General features: G+C 40.5%; 1 pseudogene; it reads right to left on the bottom strand.

Annotated features, from left to right (window-relative positions):
* Positions 1–7,440, bottom strand: part of LOC129862952 (cortactin-binding protein 2-like) — a 120,945-nt pseudogene extending 113,505 nt beyond the window's left edge.
* Between the last annotated feature and the right edge of the window lie 2,009 nt (positions 7,441–9,449).

The following is a 9,449-nucleotide window of genomic DNA, read 5'->3' on the forward strand; positions in this document are numbered from 1 at the left end:
GTTGTCTATGTATGTTTAGTTGTCTAGGAGAGTCTATGGTTACCTGAATGAGTTCCCAATTAGAGACAGCTGATTTCGGTTGTCTCTGATTGGGAGCCTTATTTAGGGTAGCCATAGGCTTTCATTTGTTGTGAGTAGTTGTCTATGTGATACGTTTGTAGCCTGTGTGTGCACATCGTTGTTTAGCTTCACGATCGTTTTCTTGTTTTGTTTAGTTCGTAAGTGTGTTTGTTTCGTTTGCCTTCTTCGTCAATAAAAGGAGATGGCTTATTTTCCTAAAGCTGCGTTTTGGTCCGTCAATCCTCCACACGATCGTGACAGAGGGTGCTGCAGGCAGAACTCTATAATGCGACTAAATATTTTGCTGTGCCACCAGGAGTTGTACTTTGGGAGCACAATGAGCCTAGAAAAAATTCTTACAGATAATAATTGTTGTAATGATAAGGCTTCGCTGTACCATTGTTTCTGAGTCCCTAGAGAAAAAGGAGAGTGCATATTCGTTAGCATCATGGTTGCACCATTACTACAGAGAAAACGGCTTGCTTCTAGCCCAAACAGGTCAAAAGATCTGACCCATATTACTGGAGAGGACGGATGGTTGGTTGATGTGCTGTCCTCGAGGCACCTGTTCAGCTGAACGCTAAGTGTAAACTAGCCTGCGGGCCGTTAAAGCAAGGGAAGGAGTGCAGTGTGCACTGATCGCGCTCAGTAGAGCTGGGCTGGCGGGCTGGCTTGGCTGACACGGTACTCTGAGCTATGCCAGCTGAATCACTGAAATTAAGACCAATTTAGAAACGTATCCGGTGTACATACCCCCTCCCCCTCTCCTTCTCGCACTCTGCTCTATCTCTGGCCTCCTTCCTTACATCTCTCTCTCTTGCTTTCTTTCTGCCCCCTTCCATTACTTTCTTACTTTCTCTTGCTTTTCTTGCCTTCTGAGTCATTTCATGTCATTTCAGCAAGCCATGACACCCACCATCTCAGATTGTTCTGAAATCGTTCCTGTAGTTGGAAACAGTTAAGATTGGCATTCCTGAAACATCATTTTGTTGAAATTTAAGCTAATTAATTACACCCAAATTGGCCATTTTAATTTATAGGATTCAGATCCTATTCAATAAATATATTACCCAACATCAGATTTGTACCAAACATCTTCCTACCAATGAGTGAGACATTTTTTGTCAAAAACCACCAACGGACCCTCCACACCCCACACCAATCCCACCCCAACAACTAATATACAGTATCAGCTCTCTATGTTTGACAAGTATAGTATAAAGCTGTGGCTTGGATTATTGCTTCTTCATACTATGTAATATATTCCCTGTGAATCTGGTGATGTTTTTTTCACCCTGTTCAGAGAAATTTGTCATTGAAGTTGCTTGCATTATTTACCATAAAGAAGTGTGGAAGTACCCGATTTTGACCACTGGATGCCTCTGTTCCTGCTATACCGCCACACTCTATTATCCATTTTAGTGTGCTACTTTGGGTAGAAAACCAATAGATTTGCTCATGATGAAAATAAACTGTGCAGTCATCCTCACAAGTCAAGTCAGTCCTCCATGAAAGCAATTAAGTTTGTCCGTCTCTTAGCAACCTAATACTTCAACCCAACTCCCCTTGAATAGTCCAACAACTGGCAGCTCTCTGAGAGGGCTATCACTTTGACTTTTCCTACAAGCCCAAAACTTTGATGGAGAAATGGGCTAGGGACTACCCTAACAAAACAATACATTGCATGGCAGTATTGTGTTTTTCAACAAAAATAAATATCATGAATCAGCTCTATATACAGTATATATTATGATATTTACCATTAAACCCAACCCAATACCATTACCATTGTAAAACACTATACAGTGTGTGTTGGGACTTTTACCATTGAAGACAATAACATGGAAACCATTATAACTGCAGAAGCCCAATGGTTTGCTTGTTCACCAGGAATAGTCTAACAGTAACTAATCCAGACCTTTTTTGATGGGAAAAAAACATACACGAAGGGGAAGTTTCTTGGACACAGATTAAAGGAAACTGTCAAATATTTTTCAACTTCATATTCATTATCTCCAGCGCAGCTCCAACATCAACATAAACTCAGCAAAAAAAAAGTCCTCTCACTGTCACCTGCATTTATTTTCATCAAACTTAACATGTGTAAATATTTGTATGAACCTAAGATTCAACAACTGAGACATAAACTGAACAAGTTCCACAGACATGTGACTAACATAAATTGAATAATGTGTCCCTGAACAAAGGGGGGTCAAAATCAAAAGTAACAGTCAGTATCTGGTGTGGCCACCAGCTGCATTAAGTACTGCCAGTTCTTGCTGTGAGATGTTAGCCCACTCTTCCACCAAGGCACCTGCAAGTTCCCGGACATTTCTGGGCAGGAATGGCCCTAGCCCTCACCCTCTGATCCAACAGGTCCCAGACGTGCTCAATGGGATTGAGATCTGGGCTCTTCGCTGGCCATGGCAGAACCCTAACCCTAACCCTGTTTAGTGTCCTAAGTTTTCATAACTGTGACCTTAATTACCTACCGTCTTTAAGCTGTTAGTGTCTTAACGACCGTTCCACAGGTGCATGTTCATTCATTGTTAATGGTTCATTGAACAAGAATGGGAAACAGTGTTTAAAGCCTTTACAATGAAGATCTGTGAAGTTATTTGGATTTTTACAAATTATCTTCGAAAAACAGGGTCCTGAAAAAGGGACGTTTCTTTCTTTGCTGAGTTTATGTGAAAATTGCACATTTCTGTGTTAGATAGAGGAATATAAGTCTTTCCAATGAAATCATCGGTGTACATCATGTGATTTAAACCAATTGCCAACTAATTGCCTACTAATTGTCTACTAATTTGAATTGTGAGGACTTGAATTGTGAGGGCGATCACACAATTTACTTTCATCATGTGCCAAATGTATTGGTTTTCGACCCAAAGTTGCAAAGGAAATGTTGCACTCTTAAGTGGTAATGCCCAAGAAACCGGTGTTTGGAGGATATATTGGCATGCGTGTTGTTAGGCCCAAGACAAATTCGAGGGCTGGAAAACTGTGCCAATATATCCTCCTAACACTGGCTTCGAGTGCATTATCACTTTTATACAACGGGTTACCAACATATTCAAATAATGATTGACATATTTTCATTAAAAAACGTTATTTGGATTAATTTATTCATACTATTTCATCCTTCCACAAGATATAGTCCCGACCCAAATCTAGGGTTTCTAGAGACGCCAGTCGTTCAGTCTTTTTGTTCTGTATCAATGGACGTGATCCACTCGTTCGATCTAAATGTTCCATTGCCATGCTGCCTGGCAAGGTTCTTATCCCTTGCTTGCTAGATAGCCAACTATGGCTAACTTACAGTCACGTCAAAAAGTGCAGCCAGAATAACAGCAAAGTAGCTTCATTTGCATATGTTTAAGCTGTTTTCTACTGACATTTATTTGGATACATCCATAACAATGAGCTAATGAGGTGCAATTTCGCCTGGCATAGAAAATGTGCTCACTTGTCAGGACACTGTTGTTCAGAGGAGCTAGCCAACAACACAGCTACAGTAACTAAATCCCTTCAAACTCAAATCAAATCTTATTAGTCACATGCGCCGATTACAACAGTGAAATGCTTACTTACGAGCCCCCAAACAACAATGAAGTTTGTTAAAATACGGACAAGAATACGCAATAAAAGTAACAAGTAATTAAAGCGCAGCAGTAAAACAACAATAGCGAGACTATATACAGGGGGGTACAGGTACAGAGTCAATGTGCGGGGGCACCGGTTAGTTGAGGTAGTATGTACACGTAGGTAGAGATATTGAAGTGAGTATGCATAGATGACAACAACAGAGGGTAGCAGCGGTGTAAAGAGGGGGGCGGGGGGCAATGCAAATAGGCTGGGTAGCCATTTGATTAGATGTTCTGGAGTCTTATGGCTTGGGGGTAGAAGCTGTTTAAAAGCGTCTTGGACCAAGACTTGGCGCTCCGGTCCCGCTTCCCGTGCGGTAGCAGAACTGAAAAGCTGGAAAGACTGCAAATTAGCTGCGTTTCGTTTTACCTTCTTTCAATAAATGTTTTTTTGTATATATCCATTCAAATTATGCCAGCTGGTTCATGATTTCGACTGGCTGAGAAACGCTGCCTGTCTGTCTCATCCTGACTCCCGACACGTTCATTACTATGGGACAGCAGGAGATTGAATTTGAATATTGAAACAATGTTGTAAATGTCGGAGAGACAGAGGTTTATTCAAAGGTTTATTCAAATCTCCGCTGTTGAAAACTAGATGTTAGTCTAAAAGAAATGTGAGATAATGTCAAGATGCTTTTTATAGTGGAGATCAAATGTATAAATTGCCTGGCTGGGCTGATGAGACAGTGGATTGCACAGTCAGACGGAACAGAGTAAATAGGCATTTTAACGTCATAGATTTAGCCAGTGGCAACTGGTGGAATAGACACCGTCTGGACTGCGGTTATAACCAATCAGTATTCAGGATTAGACCCACTCGTTGTATAATATGTAATAAACACAAGAGACCAGCAAAATTGATAAAATGGTGAGATGGGATAGCAGGAACAGCAAATCAAATCAAATCTAATTTTATTTGTCACATGCTTTGTAAACAACAGGTGTAGACTAACAGTGAAATGCTTACTTGCGGGCCCTTCCCAACAATACAGAAAAAAAGAGAAATAATATAAAAATAATAACACAAGGAATAAATACACAATGAGAAACGATAACTTGGCTATATACACGGGGTACCAGTACAGAGTAGATTTGTGCAGGGGTACAATTACATTACATAGTACAGAGAAGCAATACTCCAAACCACATCTTCATACTACTTGTGAAACATACAGAACTGATTCTGTATTGCCCCCCCCCCCCCCCCACGCTGCTGCTACTCTCTGTTATTATCTTTGCATAGCCACTTTAATAACTCTACCTACATGTAAATAATTACCTAAATTACCTTGACACCGCACATTGACACATTGACTCTGTACTGGTACCCCCCTGTATATAGCCCCGCTATTGTTATTTACTGCTGCTCTTTAATTATTTGTTATTCTTATCTATTACTTTTTTGGGGCATTTTCTTAAAACTGAATTGTTGGTTAAGGGCTTGTAAGTAAGCATTTCACTGTACCGTAAGCATTTCACCTGTTGTATTTGGTGCATGTGACAAATAAAATGTGATTTGATTAGATTGGTGTGGGGTGTCCGTAGGTGGGTTTAATTTTTTTGTCTTACTCATTGGTAGGAAGAAGTTTGGTCCAAATCGGATGTTGGGTACTATATTTATTGAATATTATCTAAATCCTATGAATTAAAATGGCCAATTTTAGTGCAATCAACAACAACAAAAAGTACAACTAACAACACAACCGATTTCAGAACAATCTGAGATGGTAGGTGTGGAAACTCCTCTTTCTTGTGCTTTTTGAGGTGGAACGACCCTTGTTCTTCTACCACCACCCACATCTCTTCTCGTCTTCCCATTTCAACAGCTACCTGCCTGTCTCGCTCCCCCCACCCCAAGGGGATCTTCCAGTCAATATTTTCAATAGCCTTTGAACCTCAAACCCAGAACAGTTATTGTATTTCCTGTGCCCTATAAGAATATGCAAATGCTTTAGAAATGCTCAATTACATATAAACATCTATAGAATAGGCGTAGTTCATGGTAAAGTCAAGTGGCTAATTGGAGACTGGCCAGCCCAGTGCCTATTCTGCATGAATTGACTGACTGGTCGATAGACAGCAATGGTCTGACTGAACAGAGCACATGGAACCATCCAAGCATACCACGACCAGGGAAAGGTTCCACGGACCCCTCCCGCGGTGCAAATATTGATTAATTTGCACAGAGGGGTAGCAAGCTGTTGCCCTGGCACATATGTTGTAACCTGCCTGTCTGCGAGACGAGGGGCCAGTGTGAGAAGTCCCAGATAGATGAGTGTAAACAAGTGCAACTCAGCCTGATTAGTCAGGACACTGCAGACAAACAAACACTTTCACTAAGATTCAACATTTCTAATACTGTTCTATTGGTCACAGGTCAAATCTAAAGTATTAGTAGGCCTACAGAATACGGAAAAGTTTTTTTGACTGCAAATAGTCTATGCTTTATGTTCAGACAAGTACTGCTGAATATTGGATTGTAGTGGTTTGGTTTGGGGGTCCTCATAGGATAGCCTATATTGGCCTTCTTTCTTTTCGAACCATATTGGCAATATTTTTCAAACGCAAATTTGCATGTAGGCTACATCAGATAACAATATATTCACATTAAAGCCACAATGACACAAAGCACAAACCAACCATTAACGTATTTTGTTTCAACTTAGAGCTTTGATGTATAGAGAAGAATTACAGCATTGTGCATTGAACAGCCATCTCAAAAGCAGCGCCCTATCTCGTAGCCTATTCAGAAGACGAGCCAGCGCAAACCTATAGCCTAAATTGTGTTTCAAATGTAAGTAGCCTACACATTGAAACCACAGTTGCAACCACATTGTAACAACTGTATTACAACACCGCAAATCAGTGCTTTATAGCCAACTACGCTTCCCCATATCGGCCGTGCCAACAGACTGAGCTTTTTGAGGTGTGAGAAATATATTAAACCAATTCCTTTGATTTTAATTCTCATAACAGACTTGGATCATATGTATATAGTCTATTTGGAAAAAAATCTGAGAACCTTTGTTTTGCTGTTCGCTACATTGTCACAAGAATAACATATTGCTGTTGCTTCAAGATGAACACTCAGGTTCATAGAGAAATGCACCGTCTTTCTGTATTCATTAATCCTGTGCCCGGTGCCTTTATTCCAAAACGAATCATGCAAATATAGAAACATATAGACCTGGCTATAATATAAAAAGGTCTTACCGCTTCGACACTTTCAAGCACTGTTGTTGCCAGTGTTTGTATCGGAGGACGCTGTTCCCCGCTCGCTCCCTCCGACGCCATCTTCCTACTGTAGCGGTCTGCTGGAGTGAGGGCAACACACAGAACATAAAACAACGCATTCGGTACCACTTTAACTACTACGCTGCTGAATGCAAATATCGCATACGACTGTAGCCTTCAAACTGTAAAAACACGCGAGAGAAAAATGTGTCTCCGCGGATGAGACTAGTCTAGACTAGACCGGACCATGGCATTTCGGGGAGCGCAGGTTGGTTAAGGGCAGTAGGCGTGGACCCTACTCGTATTCCAGATGAGAATGCGTTCTCAATTTGAAAGGAGGTGCGTTGCGCGGTGGCTAAAGAGTGACAAAAATATTTGTGGTAGGGACAAGTGTAGCCAAGGCTGTGTCCTATTTCTGCCTAAACCCACCGTGCCAAGACTTACAACCTAGGCTACCTATTACCCTTCCTATGACTGTGTGGAATCGGTGGATGTGTGAATAACATAACCTGATGAAGGATGGTCTTCATGTTGTGTTGTCATGAATTATATTAACATGCTGACAGTCAGAGTAACAGTTTCGCCTATTGGGATAACGTATGCCTAAGAACGCACCATAGATACAATAGCCTATATCATTCACTGTTTTGTATAATTATATCATTAAATCAAATATTCCAAGTGCATAATGTCAGCTAAAATATCCAGGATATATATCTTTTTTTTACAGCTTATATTTTCCTGCAATTTTTACCTCATAGCCTAAACGTTTTTATTAAATATAGGCCCAAAGACCTATAGGCTTGAGATATGCCTTTGGATCGATAGATCATGTATCATTTCTGTCACCATATATTTCAATGCTGTCAATAATGGCTCTCCAGTCTCGACAGATGATCGACCATGGATATGAATGAATTATACTGGGGTTTCCAGATGTACCATTTAGGATTACAGAGTTGATCCCTGCTGCCTGGTTATTTATTGCCTTGATACACTATTTGGGTCAAATGGCATTGCGATGATGTACAGTAGGCCTGCGATAAATACTGACGGGCGCTTGTGTTTGGACTGTTTTATAGCTGGTGCCATTGCTGCTTTGAAATGACAAGCACAGTGGAATACCTTGGTGACGTCACATCCACAGTGTGTCCCATTTCTCTGTTCCACAGACTCTCTTAGCTACATACTGTATGTCATAGTTTGAATTAAGTATGTATAGTACAGTACTGTGTTGTCTCAATTACCACACCTACAGGTGTAATCAAAGTGGACAGCTGCCAGTCAGTCTGTGCGCTGTTAATTTATGATGTGGCCCAGGCCCTTTGCTCGCAGACACAGCCTATTATTGTCCTGGCTCCTGTCATGCGTCAAATCCAAAACTCATGTCTAAATCAGATGCAGATCGCTGGACATTGCTGGAGATGTCATGCAGAGATCATCTTTTCCATCCATCCCCTTTCTCCATCATGGTGCTGAAGGGAAACGTGTCATTAGTTGGAGATTATGGGGACTGCTTGGATGAACGGGGCTCAGTGCCTTCAGAAAGTATTTACACCCCTTGACTTCTCCACATTTTTGTGTTAAAGCCTGAATTCAAAATGTATTACACTTAGATTTTGTTTTGTCACTGGCCTACACACAATACCCTAAAATGTTAAAGTGGAATGATGTTTTTCGAAACGTTTACAAATTAGTTATAATTGAAATCTGAAATGTATTGAAAAAATAAGCATTCAACCCCTTTGTTATGGCAAGTCTAAATAAATTCAAGATTACAACTGTGCTTAATAAGTCACATAATAAGTTGCATGGACTCACTCCGTGTGCAATAAGTGTTTAACATGATTTTTCAATGACTACCTCCTCTCTGTACCCCACACATACAATTATCTATAAGGTCCTTCAGTCAAGCAGTCAATTTCAAACAGAAATTCAACCACAAAGACCAGGGATGTTTTCCAATGCATCACAAAGGGCAACTATTGGTAGATGTGGTAATTTTTTTTAAAAAGCAGACATTGAATATCCCTTTGAGCATGGTGAAGTTATTAATTACACTTTGGATGGTGTATCAGTACACCCCAGTCATGACAAAGATACAGACGTCTTTCCTAACTCAGTTGCCGGAGAAGAAGGAGACCGCTCAGGGATTTCACCATGAGGCCAAGGGTGACTTTAAAACAGTTACAGAGTTTAATGGCTGTGATAGGAGAAACCTGAAGATAGATCAACAATATTGTAGTTACTCCACAATACTAACCTACAGTAAATGACAGAGAGAAAATAACCAAGCATTTACAGAATACAAATATTCCAAAACATGCATCCTGTTGGCAACAAGGCACTAAAGTAATACTGCAAAAAATGTGGCAAAGCAATTCCATTTTTGCCCTGAATACAAAATGTTATGTTTCTGGCAAATCCAATACAACACATTACTGAGTACCACGCCTCATATTTTCAAGCACAGTGGTGGCTGGATCATATTATGGGTATGCTTGT

Source organism: Salvelinus fontinalis, chromosome 9 (genome assembly GCF_029448725.1).
Source record: "Salvelinus fontinalis isolate EN_2023a chromosome 9, ASM2944872v1, whole genome shotgun sequence".
NCBI classification, from domain to species: Eukaryota; Metazoa; Chordata; class Actinopteri; order Salmoniformes; family Salmonidae; genus Salvelinus; species Salvelinus fontinalis.